Source organism: Helianthus annuus, chromosome 4 (genome assembly GCF_002127325.2).
Source record: "Helianthus annuus cultivar XRQ/B chromosome 4, HanXRQr2.0-SUNRISE, whole genome shotgun sequence".
NCBI classification, from domain to species: Eukaryota; Viridiplantae; Streptophyta; class Magnoliopsida; order Asterales; family Asteraceae; genus Helianthus; species Helianthus annuus.
Window position 1 is genome coordinate 55,883,258 of NC_035436.2, and position 13,274 is coordinate 55,896,531.

Sequence of the window (13,274 nt, forward strand, 5' to 3'; positions counted from 1 at the left end):
AGACACCTTCTATTTCTTCAATTTTCTCACATATAACATGTTGTTATCCAGGAAGATGAAAAGGAAGCCTAATGACTGAAGGATTCCTATAATGTATATCATAAGAAAAAATCCGCCAAGATGCTTCACAAGCAGATATGTATCTACAACTATAGTAGTCTTTGATTTCATCAACCTTCTTTTCATGGTCATTTGTTTCATAAGTTGGCACAAAACAAATTGATGCCCTATCATGACCTTTGTTTATGTATTCAAACAAATATTTGATTGAACCAGCCTGATTGCACCACTCAACGTTGATGTGTGCTTGATATCTTTGTAAAAGTATTTTGTTGTATGGCACAACGCTTCGATTATCTAACTTGACATCTGACTTGTCAACAAAAAAAACCATTGTTGCGTCTTCTATAAATAGGAAAACCATCACCATCTATGCATGTAGATTCACGAAATTTCTTTGGAAATTTTTTAGAACACTTTCCGTCAACCATGCATGGACAGTTCATATTTTCAACACCACAAGGACCATGAATCATGAACTCACTTATAAGAGAATATAACTCTGGATCTTTGTCTTTGTCTGGTATTTCGGCAGAAATGAATGGATCGATATAATCAACGGTTGGAAGTTTGTGGTCGGCATGCATAAATAAGCACAAATGAGCATGAGGCAATCCACGTTTTTGAAACTCCACCGTATATACAACTACAATAATAAAAAAAAAATAAAAAGTTTGTGTCATATAATTGATTTATAATGTTTGTTACCATTTAGTGAGTTCATATGCATATATAACATAGTTTATTAGAAATGTCATAACAATGTAGAAACATTTGAAGAATAAAATGAAGATATGAAATACATGCTTGAAGCTTTCCAAGAATTGCATGGTCCCTTAAGTCTTTGATAATGGAATCCAACTTCATTTTAAATAATCGACCTAAAATATCAGGTCTGTCTTCCGGGTTAAGAGTCGTGTCTTTAAGAAACCTCTTCACTTCAGGCCATTTTGGGTTACATGTGATTGTTATGAAAAAATCTGGATATCCATACCATTTACAAAGTGACACGGCATCTAAATAATTTTGAAACATGTACCGTGCACTACCAGTAAAAGAAGAAGGTAATATAACATGCTGGCCGATTTTGGAGACATCACTTTTTCCTTGATTTTTAACAGAACATAAATTCTCATAAGTCTCGCGTCTTAATTTCTTTTATTGAGTACGTATGTATAAGAGCCTTTCACTTTCAATCATAGTATACGCATCAACCAAAAATTGTTGAAAAAGCCTTCTGGAATTAAGAATCAAAGAAAAAGTATTTACTCTGTCTTGGATTCTATAACAAAAGTATTCTCTCATTGTGCATGTATGTCTTTTACTGATGGTTGAAGTAGAAACATCGCGATGAAGGATATCAATTCTATAACCATCATCACCGTACACAAAGAGTAGGGGATGTTGAAGAGCTAAATAAGAAGGATGTAGTTCACTAATACGTTGGAGATAACCTTCTTTAGTCTTGACAATAATATCTCTAGGTTCAAACGAAGTGTCAATATCTCCAACTATTAAAGCAGCAACTTCGGAAGTAGTTGGCAAGTTATATGTCCTCCCATCTTGATTCCTTTTTGCAATAAGGCGTATCTTTAGATTTGTATGAGGATTGCTTCGAAAACAATCTCGAGCCATTCTATAAGACTTAACCAACTCATTTTGTGAATCTAACATTGCCTTCAAATCTTGAATAATTTCAAAATCCAAATTTTCTGTACTTGATGTGGAGACTTTTTTGGTTTGCCTAATTGGAATAAATACAATATAAAGTAAATAAGGTTAGATAAAAAACTGTATTTTAGCTAAATGAAATTTTATAAATGATTTAGGAAACATACCCTAAAGCGGCTTGTCTGTTTGCAACCTCATTCTCAGTGTCATATATATATAACTGAGAGAATTTAGGCTTTGATCCATCCGTTGGTAGAAGACTTCCAATAGTATGATAATTTTCACCGATAAGTAAGTCTGAATACAAAGGGAGAATTACCTTTGTTAATGGAGGAATATACTTTTCCACCCATGGAAGTAAAAGAAAACATTGAGTTGTAACGACGAATGTTTTTCAAAAAATGTTTGCTTTTTGAATCCAAAGAAGTATAAAGACTTTTATAATCAGAGGGGGGGGGGGGGTCCTTGAAATCTGGAAGTTTGACTTTGCTGTAACCACAACATAGAGAAAAGCTTGATTTAGTCTTTCTTTGATAACTTCTTAAGACTTCATCCTTCCATAATTTTGCATGACATGTTTCACATGTATGACTTTGATCACCATGATCCAAGTAATCTGTTAATGGCATTGTTTAATTTGATTAATATATAATTATAATATAGTATTCTAAAAGTGAAACTTATAAATAAAGATATTGTAAATCGAATATTACCTTTTGATTTGCCACAAAATATGTTTGTAATAATTTCTCCGTTAAGATGGTGTTCTTCTCGCAAATTGTTGGATGAAGATGCTTGAATATTGTTATTTAACGTAGATGTACCTGAAAAAGGAATTCATATTTAACATTTGTTCATATAAATATAAAAATAGATAATGTAAAATAGTTTGAATTTATATTTTGCAATTAAAATATGTCAGTACCTAGAATACTTTCAGATAATTTGATATATGTTTGTGTACTTGAACTTTGAAAGTTTACAGATGTAGATTTATAGGTTAGTTTTTTGCTATCCAGATATCGTTTTCTGATGCTCCGACAAAACTTGGGGCTAGTGTAATCAGACACATAGAATGTTGTATATAAAAATAAAAACTAAATGGAAATATGTAGTTTTTAAATGACGGATTAAATAGAAAGTATATTTATATATACCATTTGTAATATGTGATAGCGGAGGAGTATAATAGATATCTGAAGAAGTAACAATGGTATGTTAATTTTGAATTGATTGATAAGGAATAACCACTTCCTTCCCATAAATGACACTTCTGTTATTTGGTGATTTGTTGGAACTGAGTTGGATATTTTGCAAACCTGCTTTAACATATCAAACATTGAGTATTGTAATAATAATATACAATTATTATTTACAGGAATTAAAAATGTTAATTATATATGGTCTTACTAATGAACATTAACTTTAAAATATATGTTATTATTAACAAAAAACTTTTAAACATATATATTACCTTTTAAATTGTTGTTGGATTTTCTTTTATCCATCTTTTTTTTTTCTCATTAGTCTTCTTTCTTTACAATCTATAATGACATTAGACATTTAAGACATTATTGAATAAGTAATAAGCAAAAAAATTAAATATATACCATTTGAAATGTTAGATAGCGGACTTCGAATTTGTATGTCTGAATACAAAAAATAAGATGCAAATTTCATTAGTTTCAAATAACTGATTTATAATTTGTAAAATAAAATATTGAATGACATATATGAGAATGTATTGAAATATGACCTTTGATTGTGGAACTAAAATCAGAGAGTTGTCCTTTTTTGGCTGCCATATGCAATTTCCTTTTCTTTCGCATAAGCTTTGCTTCAAAAGATCGATCGTTTTGATCTGTGGAAAATAAAACATAAGTGTGAAAATAATTAATTTACTTAGAGTAAAAAATAAAGCACATTTGGCGATAAATCAAAAAACAACTTATTGAGTTGTTACATTTTATAAATACATTATAATTAAACAAATACTTTGATATTCAATAAATTTTGTATGTTAAAAGTGTATAAACCTCACGACTGATGTATCAAAAATGGTGCTTTAAATGTGGCATTTAAAAAAAACTACATAATTGAATACGTCCTTGTCAAACTCAATACCAAACATTGTTTTTCAATTTGCTAATAAGTGTTTTATAGCCTTCATTGTTGATAATATAATACACTCAAATTCATTGTGATTGTCGATTTTTAAAAACTGACTGAAATTTATAGTAATTATCCAAGTGAAGATAATAATCTGTACTATAAGAATAAAGTTGTCCAACTCAATACCAAACATTGTTTTACAATTTGCTAATAAGTGTTTTATAGCCTTCATTGTTGATAATATAATACACTCAAATTCATTGTGATTGTCGATTTTTAAAAACTGACTGAAATTTATAGTAATTATCCAAGTGAAGATAATAATCTGTACTATAAGAATAAAGTTGTTGAAAGATGATATTGGTTGAAAAAGGTTTTATTTTTTTACATTATAATGACAAAAATATAATGCTGTAAAAATCAAAACATAAATGTAACAAAACATTACATTACAAACCAAAACATAATAATTGTTTTGGCATATATGTCTTAGAGCAATGAGTCCGACAAAAGGAAATTAAACTTCTTAAAACATAAAACTTGGAATCATTCCAAGCTGATGAAATAGTTCTTAAACAACTAACATAATCCAAACACTTGGAACATAAAGCGTTTGAAGTCTTCATTTTTCAATTTTGGGAATCAGGAGAGTTGGTTTGACATGGTTAACTGGTTTGGTGGTTGACAATTCTCCATTTTCCTCAAAATCATAATTCTCCACCAAGTTTTTCTTGAAATCAGGTTTCTTTGATTTCCTCTTAAAGATTACAGCCTCACCAACATGCTTACTTTCAATGAAATCGCCATCCAAATTTTTTCGCAAAGGAGTTATGACATTATCATCCATCGACTCAGTAACAGCCTAAAAATGACATAAACAATTGGTCTCACAAATAAAGACTGAACATAATTTGAATTAAATAGATTAAAGTGTTCATAATTTGAAGTATATTTTTAAATTAACATACCTTTGATTTGAGATTCTCGTTTGAATGGGTGCCAACACAGATTCTCATAGTAACATCAATCGGGTTATCATCCTGGATTGTATATAAAATAAATTCTCAGAAAATTAAATTTAGAAGGTTAAGAATGTAAACATATATAATAAAAAAGATATATTACTGATGAGAAATTTTTGAGATTATAGAATGCATACATTCAAGTGAACGGTTTCTTGTGAATCCATATCAGTGAACCTGTTTGTCAAAGAAGCAGACTTGTCGACCTACAATGTATTTCACATATTATGACAAATCACTTTCAATATTAAATCTAACTAAAATAAAGTACTCAATAATAGTATTACCTCAATGTTGTTTGCTTTCTTTTCGAGCTCGCATATGATATCCTCATCATCAGTCAATTTAGATACACCAAAAAAACCAAAAGTTGTTATCAATGTTGAATTGTTTGATGTCAATCTTAAACGCAAATTTTTTTCCCAAAAGAGCTTCAAACTCGTCGGGATAAAGGCCCTTATCACCACCCTGTAGTATATATATATAGTAATATATTAATGACATATTACATGGAGAAAATATAAGAATTGTAAATTTAATAAGACAATCTTACAGCAAGATGTTTTTCAATTAAGTTTGATGTAGTTGTTTTCAGAATTTTACAAGCATCTCTATCAAACAATGTCAACGACACAGTTCCACTTGAATCTTGAACAGTCAATGGGATTTTTATCCTAAAGAACAAAGTGTTGTCATGTAAGGTATGAAATCTAAACAATGAACTGAGAAAATAACTTTCAAATAATATATATTTGTATATGTATGTATGTATATTCAGACCTTTGCACATATTGAATCACACTATTCTTGCAAGTTTCCGTTTTGCACTCATAAACCTCTTCTTCATCAACCAAGACACCAACAGTAGGTGTATCATTCTTGGTTTTCTTAGTAACCTTCTTGTTACAAGCTTTACAAGCAAAATAATACCAAGGCAACTCAGCTATCATCTGAACAGTTCCAACAATAACAATAGACTTGACCTAAAAAAATTAGTTTTGTCATAAAGACATAAACATGTTACTAATATAACACAATAATGTAGTTTACCTCACTGAGATTAAGTTCGGCTATGTTGTTGAATTCAGTTTTGACACCATATTCATCATACAATGATAAAAAAATTCCTGAAAGCCTAGATGATTGACTCGAACATGAAGAAGCAGCAGAGTTTTGGATAAGGCTGTTATAAGTATATATATTAGATCAGTGAAAACAGTTAAAAATTATTTTTTTTGTTTTATTATTTGACATATAAAACCTGTTTCGAAAAGAAGTTATATCATCAATATCAGAATTGATGAAAAGCTTTGAAACATTGAAACAACTGTTTACATATCCAAATGGTCCAAAGTACTTCAATGTAGCAAACTGGAGAATGACAACAATAACACCATGTTGATCTCTGTTTTCCCAGTGCTCTAAAATCCGATCAGCATAAGAATCCCACAAAGACAAGTATATTGAATCCATCCTTAAAAAAATTAATAAATATTAGGTTTTTACAAAAGGTGTTAACATTATAAAATTTGAATATTAATATATATATATATATATATATATATATATATATAGAATAAAAAAATACATACTCTAGATCTTGAATAATGACATAGATTTTCTTGGTGTCTTTCCCCTTTGCCGTCTTAAACTTCTTATGGTCTTTAACATCAGCAACAAAACCAATCACATCTAGATAATGAAAATCTAATTAAATATATAAACAGATTAAAGTATTTAAGAAAAAATAAAATTAATCTATGAGGTTTTGGTTACATAAAGATTTGTTTTTAGGAAAAGTTTTGTCAATGATATCCTTAAAGGATGTGAATGAGAAGCCATAGGTTGGATCATTGAAATCATCACATAGGTACACATTGCTATCACAGTAGATGCTCAACTTGTTTTGGTTGTCCACATACTTGTACTTGTTTCTGTTAACTAAAGTTGCAGATATGCATCAATGATAGTGTACTACTTCCAATATTAAATTGATGCATTTTCTAATAGTTAATTTTTGGGCTAGCTCTACCATACCAGAACAATAAAAAAATATTATAACAAAACTATAGTTTACCCCGAACTTAAGTGTGCACTAATAAAATAATTAATTGAGTTAAATGCCAACTTTTACAATAACACCTTTGTTTAATCATATCCATTTAAGATCAATGGCTATTGAAAGTTCTAAGACTTTTGTTTAAAAAGTAAGTTCTGCAAAGGTTGAAACATGTACCTAATTCATTTAAAAGATGCTCAAACTTGGGAAACCATCTTCGGAGAACATTGGCTTGCATCCTTGTTCCCTACAACATAAAAGATGAAAAATATAAACTATGAATATGTTTATCCTTTAAATAGGTTTAGAATAATATAACAACTGGCAAAATGTGAAATATTTAAAAATTAGATTTTTGAAACATATACCTGTTCGTCAACCACAATCATTTCGATCAAGTAAAACTGTCCTGGATTGTTATACATGGGTTGCTTCCATAACCGGAGTATACGAACCTTCACAGTGTAATCACGACGAGCCAAATCCAAGTCCTTCAAATAGGTGATGTTACTGTACCATAATATATATATTTAGTATTAATTATAATATATGATATGAATGTGTAAATTATGATATGCAAAGTTATTAGAGATGTACCCGTGCTCCATGAGTTGAGAGTTTGACAGGTAAAATGCAAGAAAGTAATTCTGGATGTTGAAATATGAGAGTGGAGGTAGTCTTTATAAATAGTTGGTGATGAAACAAACAAACAAATCTATTTGAGGGTGTATGAAAGTATACAGAAAAGGTTAAGTTTCTTGGTTAGGTAGTTAGATAACTAAAATGTGAAAAAATTTGAAATGTATAACCTGTCTTTATAGTTGACCAACGTTATCAACTTCAAAACTGGTATAAAAAGTATTATGTTGCAGAAAGTAAGGATCCATTTATGTGTAAGGTCAAATGGAGAGAGAAAACCTTTGATAAGTTCAAAGGTATAGGTCAAAGTAAGGACACAGGGTTTGTTTTGTTTTGTTTTACAGTTTTTTTACTTTAGGAATGCTGAAAAGTAAAAAAAGTGAACAGTTTTTTTTTTTTTTTTTTTTTTGAAGAGGTTTATTACCTTGTTGATGCAAAGTCAAAAAGAAAGCCACCAGGGGCGTCAATAGCTGCCGAAATTACACACTATTTTTAAAAACTACATGAACTAAAAAGAACAAAAAATCTTTATTTTTTATATATAAAAATAATCATATTTGCAAAAAATTCTTACCAACAGGTCCAGATGAGACTTTTCCTTTAGCTAGAAATGCCTGAGTAGAAGCTTTCAAATCTCTCTTTACCAAATAATCATGTATATAAACATTTTACCTGTTAATGAAACCAGAAACAACAAATTTTAAGACTACACCAGCCAAACAGTTACACAAAATGTAAACATTTGATGAAGAGACTTAAGAAAAAAAAATAATTAAAACAAAAATTAGAAATTTATTTCTTTTAACCATGTGTTTTCCTTCAAAATGCAGCAATGGTGAAGCTACGAAGTAAACATAACTTACCAAATAAAACATTTAGCTAAAGTACATAACGAAAAATGTAAATAAAGAAAATGGGGTTGTGGGCCGAGATTTCTGGTGTCGTAATTAATAAAATTCGGCAAAATTTAGCTTTGTAAAACACAAAATAGAGAGGAGAATGAGACCTCTGTAGAAGAAATCAAGTGTTTAGACTTGCCTGCTTACTTGACATTACTTCTACCCAGTCATACTGCAATACACATAAATGAATATTAACTCATTGCCGATAATGTTATTGATGTATAGTAGTTATATATAGAGGGTTGGTTGTTCAATACCAAACCAGTTATAATTAATTAGTAGAGAAATGTACATTTTGATTTAACTTTAACTATGAGACAAGAGGCGGTTACACACAAATACACAATAATTGGTAAGCACTACGTACACGTGATTATTCAGTTCTCACGCATGAACATTTACTTCAAATTGGTTTTGTATTGAATGTGTACCTAAGTATATTTGAGAATCAGAAAATTACCTTTTCTCGCATTCTTGAACTCCATATGTCAGAATGGAAAGATTTACCATTAACACTAACTGACACGGATGTTTGGGCTACATGCGGGTTGAGCAACGACTCCTAAGCGTTACATCTTACATCTTCTTCAATGTCATCTTCATCAAGTTTCATCTGTATATTCACCATTGCTCTCAACACCACAACAAACAGCAGACATACAACCTGAAAAAAGTGGATAATGAATTTAAAGGGTAATAATCGGTTTTGAACCATTTTATCTAAACTCATCTTTAAGAATACCAATGCATGAAAATACTAACCTGAACTACAACAACTGCACTGCCAATCCACTTACAAAAATCAACATCCGATTCAACAAATTCTCGAAATTTATAAATTGTTCCCGTTAGGTCCAAAGGAAGATCCTAACAAATAAATTGATAATATGCTTCATTGTCTACTTCTGTAGCAATATATGTATAAAATTGACAATAATTTGATCATCGTACACTTTCCCAATGATGATCAAATGCAATGAACATAATCAAAGCCACCTCTAGTAGGATGAATAGAGTTTTAAGAACAACATACTAAAAAATTTAAGGAAACAAAATTAGATTAATTAAACCTAGATTCAAAGGTCAAACAAAACTTGCTAATATATGATTGTGATCCTAATTTTCTCACCATCAATCACACTGTGTATTCAACTTACTTTGACTAATCGCTCTTTAATAAACTCAAACATGAAAAAAATAGGGAAAGAGGATCAAAAGTCAAACAATTCATTACAAAAACACATATCCCCCTCAAATCACATGAATCCACAAAAACACGTTCCAACACACTAAAACCTAACAAAAACAAACAATTTAAACAAAACAAAACAAACAGAAACCGTACATATCTCCTCTAGGAGGAACAAACGCCCGCTTGAATTGAGAACTGCTATACACATCATCCCATACACATTTCATCCCTACACAACAACAATTATCGTTAACATACACATCAATCACATACAAATTGGAAAGATAAGGAGTAAATCGGTTACAGATAACAACAAAGAAGATTATTATAAGGATTACCGGTGAAGTTGCCCTCACGGAAAGCAAATTAGGAGAGATCTAACCACTGAACAGAATCGAAAAACTTAATTGACCTGCAGATCTAACCGGTTCTTTGTCTATTTTTAACACCGAAACTCTCATCATCGTTCTTTAAAGAAACCCTACTGAATAGGACTCTGCAGAATCTGTTTTGGATTTAAAACCCTACTGAACGGGATTAAAGAAACCCTACTGAATAGGACTCTGCAGGGGCGGATCTTAGGTGGGTAATATTAGAGAGAGATAAAGAAGAACAATGAAATATTTGGAAGAAAATAAGAAGTTCGCCTTGAGTTGCAGAGACAGGGAAGAGTAGAAACGGCTGAATATTTTGGGGAAAGGATTAGGGTTTGGAAGAATACATGGAGAAAAAAAACCAGGTTCAGAATAAGGAGACGTGGATAGGCTTAATGACGAACATGATAGCAAATGAAAGGAGAAGGGGACATGTGTCTCAGATGAATGTGGAGGGGACATGTGTCCCAACCTTTTGTTCTTTTATTATAGATAGAGATTTGGCCGCCCAAAAGAGAAGGGTAGTGTAGGAAAAGTAAACTAATATTGTGTTTTAGAGGGTTGTACGTTATGCATTAAGGGTGTTTTAAGGGAATGACAAATTACGTTAAGTAAGTAGTCCTTCCTATATGCTTATATATATAGTAAGTATAGATATAGATTAGTAGTCTAAGAAATTCAGTAGAAATAAGAGCTAGCTAGGAACCTTATTATTCTCACTAACTTGTTAGATAAATCATATGTAGACTTGAATTAATGTGTATAAAGTTAAACATACTTTTCTTCAACTTGAGTGTTAGTACTTTAATATTCGTAGGCCTGTATTATCTTACAAATAGAGGCCATTAAGTACCCCCCAAGAGAAATATAAAATCATTTTTGTTGGGATTGAACCCTACAAAGGAACAGTTGATTAAAGCCAAAACTGGATCAGATTAGTGGATTCAGAATAAGCAGATGTTTGCATCAGTCTTTCCCCTTGGAAGTGGCCTTAACAACTGATGACCTCCATCCACTGTTCGTCTACAACAACTGCTGATCTTCAACAACTGTTAAAGACTATTAAAGACTATCTAAGGCTAAGTACTGATGCTCAATCTACTGTCATGGTTCAAGTACTGCTGAAGACACAAGCACTGCTGGGAGTATAACAGTGGAATGAGAAGCAGCAGTTTAGTTTACCTCTTTGTATTGTATTGTAATCAGTGGCTAGATAACAGTGCTTGTATAGATCAGTGGTTGTAGGTTGTTAGGAGGTTAGATGTCACTTTCATGGTGATGTCAGCAAAGATGCTTTAGTGGTTTGTTTGGTACTATAAATAGAACAGTACCCTGTACTGTTCTATTAGCTCTTTCTTCTCCAAGTCATTCTGTACGAACAAACCAGTGTGAGCTCAGGCTGAGGGGGAGATTGTATTACATGCATGCAAGTGTAATTGAATATTGTAATAAATATAATCATTCGATTTCATGACAAACATGTGTGTTGAAAGCAATTCTTCCATTTGACAATGTGTTGAAAGTTTGTTCCATATTAATTCCGCTGCAATTACTCATTCATATTCATAATTCTCAAACAAAAACACAATCATAAGAAACTCAGATCTTAACAATTGGTATCAGAGCTAGGACAGTCAAATTTGATCTAATAATCATTTTGACGTAAAAGTTCAGCTCAAAATCGTTGATACTTTTAATTGTTCGTTTTGTTGAAAAACAGAGTAAGGTTTAATCACGAGCAAAGTTAATTAATCAGTACCTGTAAAACAACCAGGATGAATACAACATCTAGGAGCGAAGGATGGGTCACATCCTAGCTCAACAGAACACCGGATGTTGGAAATCGGTTATCTATGGACCACATGTTCCAATGGTGCCGAGTACTGAGGATCTAAAGGTTTTTGTTCCTAAGAAATTAGAGAACTACACTGATCAGGATTTTCAGAAACTTGAACTAGATGCCAAGGCTTCAGCATAGTTGCATCTGCACTACCAAATGAGATCTATGCTGGGATGTTACACTGTAACAGTGCCAAAGAGTTGTGGGATGCACTTAAGGAACAGTTTGGGGGGACTAAAGAAGTACTTGAAAATAACAGGGAAATTTTAAACCAACAGTATGAAACATTTTGTCACATTAAGGGTGAATCATTAACACAACAGTTTGAGCATTTTAGTTGTCTCATGAGTGAACTAAAACTTGTTAAGGTTGAATTTACTAATGCAGCCCAAAATAGCAGGTTTCTTAGGTCACTTCTTGATAAATGGGACACAATTGCTTTTGTAACCAGGAATTCTGTTGGGTTCAAAGATCTGACCCTAACCCAGCTTCATGGTAGACTCCTGACCTATGAAAGGGAGTTGAACCAGAAAAAGAAATTACAAGAGTCTGTAAAAGTTGCAGATGACTATTCATTTGGTAACACAACTCTTTTGGGTCAGGAAGAGTCTGGCAGTAGTAAGGATCAGAGTTATGATCACTTTATTGACATAACAGCTGGTGGAAATTTTAACTCTGATTCTCACTCATCCAATTATGCTTTTACAGCAAATGGAGAAAGCCAGAACTCTGATAATATGTGCTTTGAACTCAATGATCTCCAGCATTTTGATCCAACTGATTTAGAGGAAATGGACATATTACACCAACTTGCACTGCTGAGTGTTAGAACCAACAAGTTTTACAAAAAGGACAGGGAGAAAATTTCCAGGGTTGCATGGGAATCTAAATGTAGGGTTGGATAAGTCAAAGATTAAATGTTACAAGTGCAACAGGTTAGGTCACTTTGCTAGAGAGTGTAGGAGTCAAAATAGTGGACCAATTATCACACATCCTAGCCCAAGACCACAAAATAACCAAAGCACTGTGCAGTATACCCAATATACCCATGCTGCCCATGTAAACACTGCCCATTATGCACATCCTGCAACCCCTGTTCCTGTGCATTATGTCCAAACCACTGTCCCACAAATTCAGTATGTCCAAGCTCCTGTCCCTCAGGTTCAAGTGCAACCAGTTGCACCTCAACAAGCTGCACCAACAGTGGTTCAACCAGATCAGCAAAGCTTTTTCACCCAAGGCTTTGTTGACTGGAGCAACTTACCTGATGAGCTAGGTGATGAAAATTTTGCACTTTATGCTACTAATGATGCTTCTAATGATGATTACTGTTTTATGGCATTAGAGTCAATACCAGAAGGGCTGGAAACTGAAGAAGGACAGTCAAATGCTGAAACAGTGGA